Genomic DNA, 13316 nt, shown 5'->3' on the forward strand with positions numbered 1-13316 from the left:
ATTCATTCTACTTGTCCTTGATATATAAGGAATTCTTGATTCCTTTTCCTAGTTTTCCTTTCTTCTTTCCTTCCTTCCCTCATCTTTTCTTTGTTTCTTTTTTTTTTTCTTAAATCTTTTTTTTTTTTTTAAGATTTTAAATTTTATTTCATTTTTAAACTTTACATAATCCGCCACAGGTATACATGTGTTCCCCATCCTGAACCCTCCTCCCTCCTCCCTTCCCATTCCATCCCTCTGGGTCGTCCCAGTGCACCAGCCCCAAGCATCCAGTATCGTGCATCGAACCTGGACTGGCAACTCATTTCATACATGATATTTTACATGTTTCAATGCCATTCTCCCAAATCTTCCCACCCTCTCCCTCTCCCACAGAGTCCATAAGACTGTTCTATACATCAGTGTCTCTTTTGCTGTCTCGTATACAGGGTTATTGTTACCATCTTTCTAAATTCCATATATATGCGTTAGTATACTGTATTGGTGTTTTTCTTTCTGGCTTACTTCACTCTGTATAATAGGCTCCAGTTTCATCCACCTCATTAGAATTGATTCAAATGTATTGTTTTTAATGGCTGAGTAATACTCCATTGTGTATATGTACCACAGCTTTCTTATCCATTCATCTGCTGATGGACATCTAGGTTGCTTCCATGTCCTGGCTATTATAAACAGTGCTGCGATGAACATTGGGGTACTCGTGTCTCTTTCCCTTCTGGTTTCCTCAGTGTGTATGCCCAGCAGTGGGATTGCTGGATCATAAGGCAGGTCTATTTCCAGTTTTTTAAGGAATCTCCACACTGTTCTCCATAGTGGCTGTACTAGTTTGCATTCCCACCAACAGTGTAAGAGGGTTCCCTTTTCTCCACACCCTCTCCAGCATTTATTGCTTGTAGACTTTTGGATCGCAGCCATTCTGACTGGTGTGAAATGGTATCTCATAGTGGTTTTGATTTGCATTTCTCTGATAATGAGTGATGTTGAGCATCTTTTCATGTGTTAAATCTTGATTTAAATGAGATCAGAAACTTTTTGGTATGTGGGGCATTAGTATGTGAGAGAGGGAAATGCAAAAGAAGGTGCTGGCACGTGACATGGTAGATAATCCAGCCCAAGCCATCACTCTACAGCATAAACAGAGAAAAACTCACTCTCCTAGAACTACTTAATAATTGGTATTGTCTAGTATTTACACGGAGAAGGCAATGGCACCCCACTCCAGTACTCTTGCCTGGAGAATCCTATGGGCGGAGGAGCCTGGTAGGCTGCAGTCCATGGGGTTGCTAGGAGTCAGACACGACTGAGCGACTTCACTTTCACTTTTCACTTTCATGCATTGGAGAAGGAAATAGCAACCCACTCCAGTGTTCTTGCCTGGAGAGTCCCAGGGACGGGGGAGCCTGGTGGGCTGCCGTCTATGGGGTCACACAGAGTCGGACATGACTGAAGCGACTTAGCAGCAGCAGCGGCAGCAGTATTTACAAGCCAATAGTCAATCACACATTGCTATATCTTATTATCACTGATTTTTCATTTTTTTTTTTTTTAAGAATTCACACACCATGCCTCTCTGAACAAAAATATTTTAGATGCTTGCAGTAAAAGAATAATGCAATCTGAATGAACCATTGTCATGGAATCAATATAATATCAAGTGATGGAGAAGAATGTGATTCAAGGGTACACACACAATTGCAATAATGACATCAATGGCTGTTTTCCCTTCTTCTTCAAACACTTCCACTTGTCCTGCTAGAATTCCCACTCTGTCCAGAAAATTTTCCTCTATCTCTGCTTGTCAGACAATGTACCCCTTCCTTGAGTTTACTCTGTGGTTGTCAACTGAGGGTTCACATGAGACTTATAGAAACAGCTCAGGATAAAAGCTGAGCTCCTGTAATCCACCTCAGTCCAACTGAATCAGTGTGTAGAAAGGGAGCAGTATCTGAGGGTACCGCTCCCTCCACAGTCCCTAAAGGAAGAGGACGCTTTATATTCATTCCCCAAATTCCTCAGGGTCAAGAACTCTGGTCGCTGTTCTTGATCCTCAGTATCTCTTTTGACCATGATTTTCCTGTGCTCATAAAAAAGGCACTGACTCTCCACCTTCTTCTCTTTTATCTACAGTCATCCTTATCTTGTCCTCCAATTCAGGAAGATTTCGGAATCCAGCTCATGGTTTCAATTTCCTTCCTTACTCTTATTCTCATTCTTGAAATGAGAATGGGGTGGTGAATAGAAGAGTAAGTTCTGCATCCTGACTTTGAGAACTTATTCTCAGTTCTGCTATTACTGATTGTGCTGCCACAGGAAGGTTATTTAAACCTTCTTTGCCAGAAGATGGGGAGGGTACAAGGAAGGAGTGACAGCTTTCAACGTTAGGATTAAATAAACTACTATGTTTATTTCTATGAGTTCTTAACTCATATTATGCTTTGCTTGAATGAGGGTCCTGAATCTGTCATTGACACCCTATCAGAATTCTCACCCCTCCTCTAATCAATTACCATTCTTTCGCAAATACAAATCTAATAATATGACTTCCCTAATAAAATTCCCCTATCTACCATTGCCTATAAGATACAATATAGTTCTCTAGGAGCTTCATAAAAACCATTCAGTGAGCCAGTTTCCGCCAGATCTCCCTATTCTGTCTTCCTTCACTTAACACCTTCCCCCTTTTCCTTCTTTCCCACTCTGGTCATGTATATTATGGATCCCATAGATATAGCTTCATGCTTTTATGCAGTATACCTTGATCAAACTTTCCAAATACGTGGGCATCTTTCCTTGGGTAAGTTTTTCAAGCATTCAGTAATATCCTCAGTTATAAAATTAGAATAATAATAATAATTACCTTGAGAGATTCTGTGAACATTAGATGTATTTATAGACCCATACATATTTGAATACATACATATATAGGGCTTCCCAGGTGGCTCAGTGGGTAAAGATTCTGCTTACAATGCCGAAGCCACAGGAGACAGAGGTTTGATCCCTGGGTTGGGAAGATCCCCAGGAGAATGAAATGGTAACCCACTCTAGTATTCTTGCCTGGAGAATCCCCATGGACAGGGGAGCCCAACGGGCTACAATCCATGGGGTCACAAAGAGTCAGACACGACTGAGCTCAACAGTAATTCAGACACATTTACAGGAGACACACGCAAATGATAGGGGCTGAAAAAATATCAGTAGCTGCATTGAATCTGGTCATTAAAATTGCTGCTTTTCTTCTAATCAGTAACATCATTATCACAGCTACTCAGCAAAGTTTGTCCTGTGTCCCCTTCTACTTATTCTCTGGGTCCCCCAGCCCATCGTCTCTATGTCTATGTGACACTTGTCCCCTGAGTTGTGATTGTTGCCTTTTATAACCACCATTCCACTCATACAAGATTATTTTGAGGGCATAGCCCATCCCGGACCTGCTCGTTGGAAAGAAAATAGTCCCTTGATCAGATTCACGGAGTGCTCACTTCAAAGAATTGTATATACCTCAAGGTCATCAGGGAGAGTGTGAATTACCTGACCCTGGAAAACCTGACGCTGGCAGGCTTTTCTGTGGAGGCTCAGCTTTCTGTGAAAACAGGAAAACTGCCTCCGGAGAAGGTCAACGCTCCTTCTCTGTGCAACCCTTCCTTTGCATGCACACCTCCCTAATTTGGCTGTATCCTGAGCTTTCTTTCTTCTGCTGCTGCTGCTAAGTCGCTTCAGTCGTGTCGGACTCTGTACGACCCCATAGAGGGCAGCCCAGAAGGCTCCCCTGTCCCTAAGTGCCCCCAAATGGGGTTTACTTCTCATTAATAACCTTTCTCCCCACCCCTTTATGGCCCTCTCTTTCTCCTTCTGCCTCTATTTCTCTCCGCCTTTCTCTGTTTTCCTCCTCCCCTCCTCTCTTCCCTCACTCCATCAGTTTTGACCTTTTCTATATCTGCATCTCAGCATACAGGGGCCCCCACCTCCTCCCCATCCTGCACTGGCAGTCTGGTACCTCTCTCTTCGCACTCCTTCTCTGCCTAATCATAACCCAGCGGTGAAGACCTGGGCTTCCCAGGCGGCTCTAGAGATAAAGAACCTGCCTGCCAATGCGGGTTAGATCCCTGGGTTGGGAAGATCCCCGGAAAAAGAAATGGCAAGTCACACCAATATTCTTGCCTGGAGAATCCCAAGCACAGGGGAGTCTGGCAGGCTATGGTCCAAAGATAGTGTTGCAAAGAGTTGGACAAGACTGAAGCGACTTCACGTGTAGGAAGATCTGACTTAGAATCTATACCTTAGAAAAGGAATGAAAACAAATGTATGGGTTTCTTTTTTTTTTTTGCTCCCAGCATATCAGGATTACAGCAAGTTATTTCTACAAAGCATAGAGGAGAAAAACTGTGTTGTAGCTCGTGAAAGCCAGTGTCCATACAGCCTTGAGAAGCCAGAGTTCCCGACGTGTCCAGAAAAGGTTTTGTCAGGTCGCTCCATCAAGACCTACTAAAGGGCAATTTCTCTTTCTTAGTATTAACCCTCAATTGGGAGTCAGGGCAGGCAAGGCCTTGCTCTTCACAAACACTCCAGGATAAGGTGATAAGAAGATTACAAGTAAAGCCTCTCTTTAGCTATTCCACATCTCCTGTCAGACAGAGCAAGTTAAATTACAGCACAGGCCACACATCCATTGATCATCCACTCAGTGTGTACTACCCAGGGCTTTAAAAAACCATGCCGAGGATAAGTGAAGTCATCTCAGCTAAGTTTATTTTAGCAAGGAGGGTTAACCAAGTTCAAGGAGGTAAGGGACTTGGGCAGGCGGGGCTCTAACTCCTCAATGCCGAGTTCGATTTATATGTCATCTTCATCAGTGAATATTTTCTTACAGCCCAGGAGAGGTGTTGAGAGAATGTACAGATGAGGCCATAGCCCTTAAATGCTCTTAACTGGCTTACACGTGCCTCTATTGGTTCCTGGCCCCACCCTCAGCTTGGAAAGCCAGGCTCAAAACACAGAGAATATTGCTAAAATTGGCATTTATCCTATTTAGAGTTTGTGCATCCGTGTTCAAGATGTAAGATTAGTTAAGTCTTAGTACATTTGAGGGGCCCTAATCTGCTTTATGAATAAAGATAAAAATTTAGTGTTTGTCTGTTTGTTTATTTGGACAAGATGCTCTCTTGAAAGAAGCTTTGATGATCTTAGTTCAGCTCATAAAACTTACCGTGTAGTTTATCAAAGATATAAATTCTTTGAATGGTTTTGAGAGTCCAGTCTTCATAGAAATACCATAGGCCATTTTGAGGCTAAAACAGAAAAAAAAAAAAAAAAAAAAAGATAAATTATTAGAAACACTTAAAAATTCTGTGCATGACACTCTTCTTTATTAAAAAGACCCATTGTAAATTGGAAAGTTCCGAAGTCTTTGTGGTGAGGGAGAATGAATTATAATAACATCACTGGGTCGTGAACTAGGCCCACTGGCTACTTTCCAGAATGAAATTGACTAAGAGAGATCAGATGAGCCCATTCGTAGCACAAGACATCTGGGAGGCAGCCAGGGAATCGAGGTTCAAGCCCCCTATTTAGGACACACTTCCTCTTCCTCTTCATCATCAAATATAATCACAATTTCTCAGGCAAGGCATCTAGCCTAGCAATGCATTTCCATTCATATTCTAAAGAACACCCCAAAAGTTCTTCGCACTCACTCCTCAGTGAAAGGCCTCATGAGAAATAGTAACATGTCAACATCTGCCTGACACCTTTGGTGCATTTTCATCATGTCGCTGATGGGAAGCATTTTGCCTTCAAATAAGCATAATTTTCCAGTCTTTTCCATCTCCTTTTTTTTTGTCTCTCTCCCAGCGTAATAAATGGTGTCTGAAGCCCAAGAGAAACTCATTTCTGTTAACAGATCATTTGTAAACCTTTAAGGGCAGCTGGTGAGAAAGGGGATTTTTTTGCTTCTGTCTTAACTTTCCTGGTTGTCTCTCTAAATGCAAAATGACACCTCATTCAAAGCTTTCTGGTGTCATCTTAATCTCCCTTATTTTACACTTTCTATCTTTTTGATATTGCTATAGACTGCATGGAGGCTTTTTACCTAATACTGTAATACCTATTATCTTAGGCATTTAGGTATATAGGCTCTTGCCAGCTAAGAATAATACAGATCAATTGGATGTCAGTAGCCCAATAAAGTCAGAGAATATATATATTTTTTCAGGGTAGAAAAAAAGACGCCTACCTGCTTGACCTTAAAGCCAGCACATTTCAATATTAATGTATTTTATGCATGCATGTGATAACGTCTTACCATTCTTATGGATCTGTAGGGAAGTCTCACTTTTCTCAGTGGAGGATTATTACCTATTCCAAGGGGGCTATGATTATAGATACTTACTAAGACAAGAATAATTGACCATAAAAAACCTTTTATATTCCCACAATTATTTTTGCATTGACTAAAAGTGTCAAGAAAATCTGATTTTATTAGCCAGCCCCTAATTTGGACTCCATTTAATTCTTTATCTGGCTTTTTCCCCCAATAAGTTTTTAGTCTGAGAGAGTTGGCAATTGTACAAAAGAACAATTTGTTACAGAACCTTTACTGAATGGAAGTTCTATAATCCAAGCATAACATCAAGTATCAAATAAAATAAAAATGTATGAGATCAGCAAAGGGGACATGCTCCAAGGTAAGAAACTGATCTAGGGACTAGGAAAAAAGAAGTTTAAATCAGAATTTGACTGCTCAGCTATGAAGTAAGGCTGTGGAACAAAGGGTCAAATGCAGTTTTGACCCCTCATTCCCCTCCACCCACCAAAAGATCAGATCCGGTCAGCACTGAGCCGATTTCCAGTAAGAAGCAAGAAGCAGAATTGCACTTGTTAAGAAGCAGTGTGGGCATCTCTAAAGGACATTGGAGGGGATGAGTGAGGAAGTACTTTGGCTCTTCAGAAGCTAGGGGTTGCCATAGACAGGAGGAGCAGCAATGATCTGATACTCGTTTGACTGGAGCAAAGGGCTGCTTACCACGGGTGCTTCTTTTCATGGCTGTCTCTTTGAAATACTAGAAACAAGGACAAAACAGTGATTACAAGTGGACCTTGTGGTCAAAAGTATGACTGCTTCTGGAAAGAACTCAGATGAAGAGGAGGACAAGTGTTTCAGTGTCCCTGCAGATGGTGGAGAATCCTTGGCAACTTCCTTCTAGGACTCGCATTCTGATGTTGGCGATCCTAAATGCATTGGCTTGTCATGCAGTAGAGGATTCAGTGGACAGGAAAAAACAGAAGTGACATGGCATCCATTATGGCATCCATTTCACCCTTGCAAATAAAACCCATCCTGTCTTCCATATGCAAACATATATATATATATATATATAAACATATATATATATAACATATATATATATACATGAATGAATGAAAGTGAAAGTCAGTCATCAGTCGTGTCCAACTCTTTGGGACCTCATGAACTGTAGCCCACCAGGTTCTTCTGTCCATGGAATTCTTCAGGCAAGAATACTGGAATGGGTGGGTTGCCATTCCCTTTCTCCAGGGGATCTTCCCAACCCAAGGATTGAACCCAGATCTCCTTCATCGCTGGCAGATTCTTTACCATCTAAGCCACCATACATATATGGGTGAAGAGTGCCATTATTTTATGACTGATTTAAGTCTATAAAACTTAAGTTTTTTGTATTTTCCTGAAAGCAGTAAGCATGGTATACAACTGGAAATGAGATTCGTGGGTGCCCCACACTCAAGTCACCAGTGAGCCAACTGCAGTTGGGGCCAGACATTTCCCCCAGGTGATGTAAGCAGAGTCTGCTACCACAAAGCCATCTCATTCAACTCAATCTCAACCTCCTTCCCGATCTACTGGTGGTGGACATCATGGAGGAGAAAATCTCTCAGCTCTATGAGTTGAGCAGGCTCTGGAGAGAGGCTATTTCCTCCCCATTCCCAAGGTAACTGGTTGCAGAATAAGGGATTCGAGGCGATAACTTATACAGCTTGGAGGCACCTGTGAGAAAGGGAACTGAGTTACTCTCTAGCTGAGTGTTTGCTAGAACCAAGAAATTGCAGTATATCTTATTACCACTGTGACTGAGTGGAAGAACACAGTGAGGAAGATTCTGTGTGACCTAAAGTGAAAGTGAAAAGTGAAAGTGAAGTTGTTCAGTCGTGTCCGACTCTTTGCAACCCTGTGGACTGTAGCCTACCAGGCTCCTCCGTCCATGGGATTCTCCAGGCAAGAATACTGGAGTGGGTTGCCATTACCTTCTCAGGGGATCCTCCCGACCCAGGGATCAAACCCAGGTCTCCCACATTGGAAGCAGATGCTTTAACCTCTGAGCCACCAGGGCAGCCTGTGTGACCTAAACAAGTGCCTAATTGTGTTTTAGGGCAAAATTCCCATAGAAACTGGGCTCAAGGTTGGTCAAAAGAGGTCGTCAAGGGGGGATGTCTACTAGTATGTGTGTAGGTGTTTAGTCATGTCCAACTCTGACCCTATGGACCATAGCCCACCAGGCTTCTCTGTCCATGAGATTTCCCTGGCAAGAATACTGGAGTGGATTGCCATTGCTTACTCCAGGGGATCTTCCCAACCCAGGGATCGAATCCAAGTGTCTTGCAAATCCTGAATTTGCAGGCAGGTTCTTTACCACCAGCACCACTGAGAGTGGAGCTTGCTGGACTCATGGTTCAGCGTGCCTGGGAAGAAGATAGAGCCACTGCCCGCACTCTAAGGGGCCTTCCTGCCCCCGGAGGGTAAGAAGAGGACTCAGTGGTTTCATCTCCAGTTGAGCAAGCACTGAAACTAGAGTGTTCGGGAAACTAAGGGCCGCCCGGGAGGCTGCTTGGCCAATGGCGAAGTAGACTAAGAATTTCTGGGGACATCAAGGAAATGGGCAAGGTCTTCAGAAAGTTGCCTGAGATTAAGCTACACACCTCAAGGGGAAAGAATGCATCATGAGTGGTAGTTACCAGTTGCAAAGAGAATCAATGAAGCCACGGGTCATGTCCCAGTCTGAGTTTTCTGCCAATTTAGATAAATCCTTCCTCCTTTCCTTCCTTCCCAACATCCTTTATCCAACAACAGAAGGTCAGTCAAGAACAGGGAAAGCCAAATGTGCTTTTAGCTCTTCCTGATAGGAGTCAGATAAGGCAGACCAGGAGAATTTGAGCAGGAGGAGAGAGAATGATAAGAGTATCAATAAAAATTCTTAATCCCCTTTTCCAATCCAAGTAGTCATGATAGAGTCTGTTGTGGCGTCTGCTGGGGGAAAGAGAAGAATTTTTTTTTATATAATATAATAACAAAGTTATTTTCATTATTGTCTTCTGAAGAGAACTCAGTTTTTTTTCTAAACTTAAACTTATTATTTTGTATTGGGGTATAGCCAATGAACAATATTGTGGTAGTTTCAGGTGTACAGCGAAGGGACTCAGCCATATGTGTGTGTGTGTGTGTGTGTGTGTATCCATTCTCCCCCAAACTTCCCTCCCATCCAGGCTGGCACATAGCATTGAGGAGAGTTCCCTGTGCTATACAGTAGGTCCTTGTTGGTTATCCATTTTCAATATAGCAGTGTGTACATGACCTTCCCCAACCCCCTAACTATCCCTTCCTTCTGGCAACCATAAGTCTGTGAGTCTCTTTCTGTTTTATAAGTAAGTTCATTTGTATCATTTCTCTTTAGGTTCCACATATAAGGGATGTCATACAATATTTCTTCCCTGTCTTACTTCACTCAGTATGACACTCTCTAGGTCCATCTGTGTTGCTGCAAAAGGCATTGTTTCATTCTTTTTAATGGATCAGTAGTATTCCATTGTGTATATATATGCCACATTGTATATATGTATCCATTCCTCTCTCAATGGATATTTAGGTTGCTTCCAAGCTTTGGCTATTGTAAACAGTGCTGCGATGACCATTGCAGGGCATGTATACTTTCGGATCATGTTTTTCTCTGGATATATGCCCAGGAGTGGGATTGCAGGGTCATATATTTGCTTTACTTTTAGTTTTTTAAGGAACCTCTGTATCTTTCTCTGTAATAGCTGTACCAATTTACATTCCCACCAACAGTATAAGAGGGTTCCAAAAGAAGAAATTTGAATCCAATATGAGATTTTAGTTTCAAAATAGACTGCACTGAGTTTTTATATCTGAGAAGGACTAGAAAGTTATAGAGCCCTGCCAAGTTATTTTTCAAGAATGGAAAAGGGAGGTTTTGGCATTGCATGGTTGAAAATCAGAATTGGAAAACAAAGTAAAACAACAACAAAAAGAACTTGTTTTGTTTCTTAACCCCTTTAAGGTAATTTGATAAACCAACTTTATTGCTAAGGCATCCATTGTACTCTCTGTCAATGTGACCAAACTAATCACCTTCTGACTGGCTTAATAATCTCATATAAGCAACAGGAAGACCTAAAGAGATTGTTAGAGGGTTATTTGTCATATAAGTAGCTGTTGATGATTCCAAAGCAAACCATGACTACTTTGTCAAATTTAATTACATATATTTGCTTCCCTAGAACATTATTTATTTGGCAGAACTCACTGCCATTAAGTACAGCCACTTCCAATCATCAGGTTTCATTTAAAAGGGACAACTGTTAAGAACCATCTGTAAATAAACACATACCACTGATTTTATTCTCAAAATAGAGAAGAAATACCTTACTTTATACATCCTGCTGTCTCTTTTGGTACCTCAGGGAATGGAAAGACAACACAGTCATTTCATCCTATATCATTGAAGGAAAGAAACACATAAAATAGATACTTCGGGTTAATTAGCAGAAGCTTCCTGTGGTGATTCATCAGTCCGTTTTCAAGACTCCACGAATTTGATGGGTATAAACACAACCACCATAATGAAAAAACAGGGGGCTGTCCATCTAGGATTCCAGAGCAAGAGCTTACGCTAGTAGCCCTCAGTCGACCACTTGTATTTTCCTCCTATTTCCTACTGAACTTAACTCTGATCTCACAGTCCAGACCAGCCTTCATTTCTATTTGTCTTCTGAGGGCTCTGCTTATTTTGGCCTGTGGGTTCAGGTGCCTACACCAGCCTTGGTTCTGGAAGTGAAATATCCATGGCTTCCTTTGTCCTTGATGTCTATCCATTCAGTATTTCAAAAGATGAATGTGATCTTGGTATTCTGTGCTCTGTACCTTTACCCCTTTAAGTTATTTCTTTCTTGCTCTTTGACCTGGATTCTTGACTCCTTTTGTCCTGAACCTCAGCCTCAAGACTGGACCGTAACAAAATATAGTAAAGTGACTATAGTTTTCACTGCACAGCATAGTGGGGTAAGTCATCTTCAACAGATCTTATAGGAAACATCCCTAATAGTTCAAATACCCTGAAATTAATTCACTCATAGAGTCATCCCAGCCTCTTTCAGTTGACCTCAATCAATGACTTCTAGACTGGCTTCAGGAAGACACCTTGTTCTCTTCTTCTTCAACGTAGGAAGCCCTCCTGATAAATCCCATAGGTAGGAGAAGGTACCATGTAGTCATAACCAAAAGTGTTATAAACCTTGACCAAGAGTGAGAACCATAAAGATTTAGACTCAGGCTTTAGAGCTGGATGGACTTGGCTCCAAATCCTGGCTCTGCCTTTTTTCAATGTGTAGACTTAGACAAGTCATTAAAGCCTCTGTACCTTCTTTATAAAATAAAGACAATAATATTTCCTCAATCCAGGTGACATAGAGGATAAAAGCCCAGGCTAGATAGCAAATTGTTCTAGGTTTATGTCTAAGATCATCACTTATCAAGTGTGATCCACGGGAAAGTTACAAATACTTGAGTTCTCCATGTTTTGGCTTCATCATCTATTAAATGAAGATGCTAACAGCAACCGAGTCATTCAAACACTGTGGATATGAATTTAATTAGTATTGACAAAATGTTTAGAAAGTGCCTGGCCATGGTTAATGTTTAATAGGTGTAAGTATTTTGAAACAAATTGTTGTAATATACTATAACTCATTTCTACCTATAATAAGCCAGAGGATAAGGTGAATATTAATGATCTTCTTGACAGATTTGACTTGGAGGTAACTATAGCTCATTAGTTGACTGAAAGGGATCTAAATCCAAAAGACTGAGAAACAAAATGTCCCTAAATTGGTACATCATGAGAAACATTGGACTGGATGAAGCACAAGCTGGAATCAAGATTGCTGGGAGAAATATCAATAACCTCAGATATGCAGATGACACCACCCTTATGGCAGAAAGTGAAGACGAACTAAAGAGCCTCTTGATGAAAGTGAAAGAGGAGAGTGAAAGCTAAGTGCTGAAGAATTGATGCTTTTGAACTGTGGTCTTGGAGAAGACTCTTGAGAGTCCCTTGGATTGCAAGGAGATCAAACCAGTCCATTCTAAAGGAAATCAGTCCAGGGTGTTCATTTGAAGGACTGATGTTGAAGCTGAAACTCCAATATTTTGGCCACCTGATGCGAAGAACTGACTCATTTGAAAAGGCCCTGATGTTGGGAAAGATTGAAGACAGGAGGAGAAGGGGATGACAGAGGATGAGATGGTTGGATGGCGTCACCAACTCAATGAACATGAGTTTGGGTAAGCTCCGGGAGTTGGTGATGGACGGGGATACATGGTGTGCTGCGGTTCTTGGGGTCACAAAGAATCGGACAGGACTGAGTGACTGAACTGAACTGAAACTGGCCCCTTAACAGCTGAGAATTTAGCAAATCACATCTTATGGGGGTTTCTTGTCAGTCCCCAGGCTCTGCCTGAGAAGCCCTTGGTTGAGTGAGTAGTAAAGAGGAGATACCTTGACTTTTTTTTTTTTTAATTCTACAAGAATCAGTGGTGTTAGAAGAAATCACTGCTTTAAGAGCAGGAACAAAACAAGCTCAGCCAAATTTCCTGGGTGATGAGGAAGGTGTAGCACATTCATCAATGCTTAATATGCAACAAGCTGTGTAACAAAAAGCTAAGCTTCTTTTCACCAGTGTAAAGTCCATAAATAAAATGACCAAGAACTCCTCTATGATAGAGAGAGTGAAAGTGAAATACATTGGCTTTCATATATATGTATACATATAATTTTAAGTTGAATGCACTGTGGGGAATACCAGGATAAAACAGTCTCTAGTTTCTCTGCTGTGTAATGAAAGTAAAATAGGTACACAAATATCTCTGATGCAAAGCAGGAAGTAGTAAATGTCAAAGAAATCCACAAATGGAGAGCAGTTAAAGTGCTCAGCCTGTTGAGAAGGTTTCCTGTATAGGGGACCAGGCAACAGTCTGCAGCAGAAGTTGCATTTGA

The sequence above is a fragment of the Bubalus bubalis genome, chromosome 20, assembly GCF_019923935.1.
Source record: "Bubalus bubalis isolate 160015118507 breed Murrah chromosome 20, NDDB_SH_1, whole genome shotgun sequence".
In the NCBI taxonomy this organism is placed as follows: domain Eukaryota; kingdom Metazoa; phylum Chordata; class Mammalia; order Artiodactyla; family Bovidae; genus Bubalus; species Bubalus bubalis.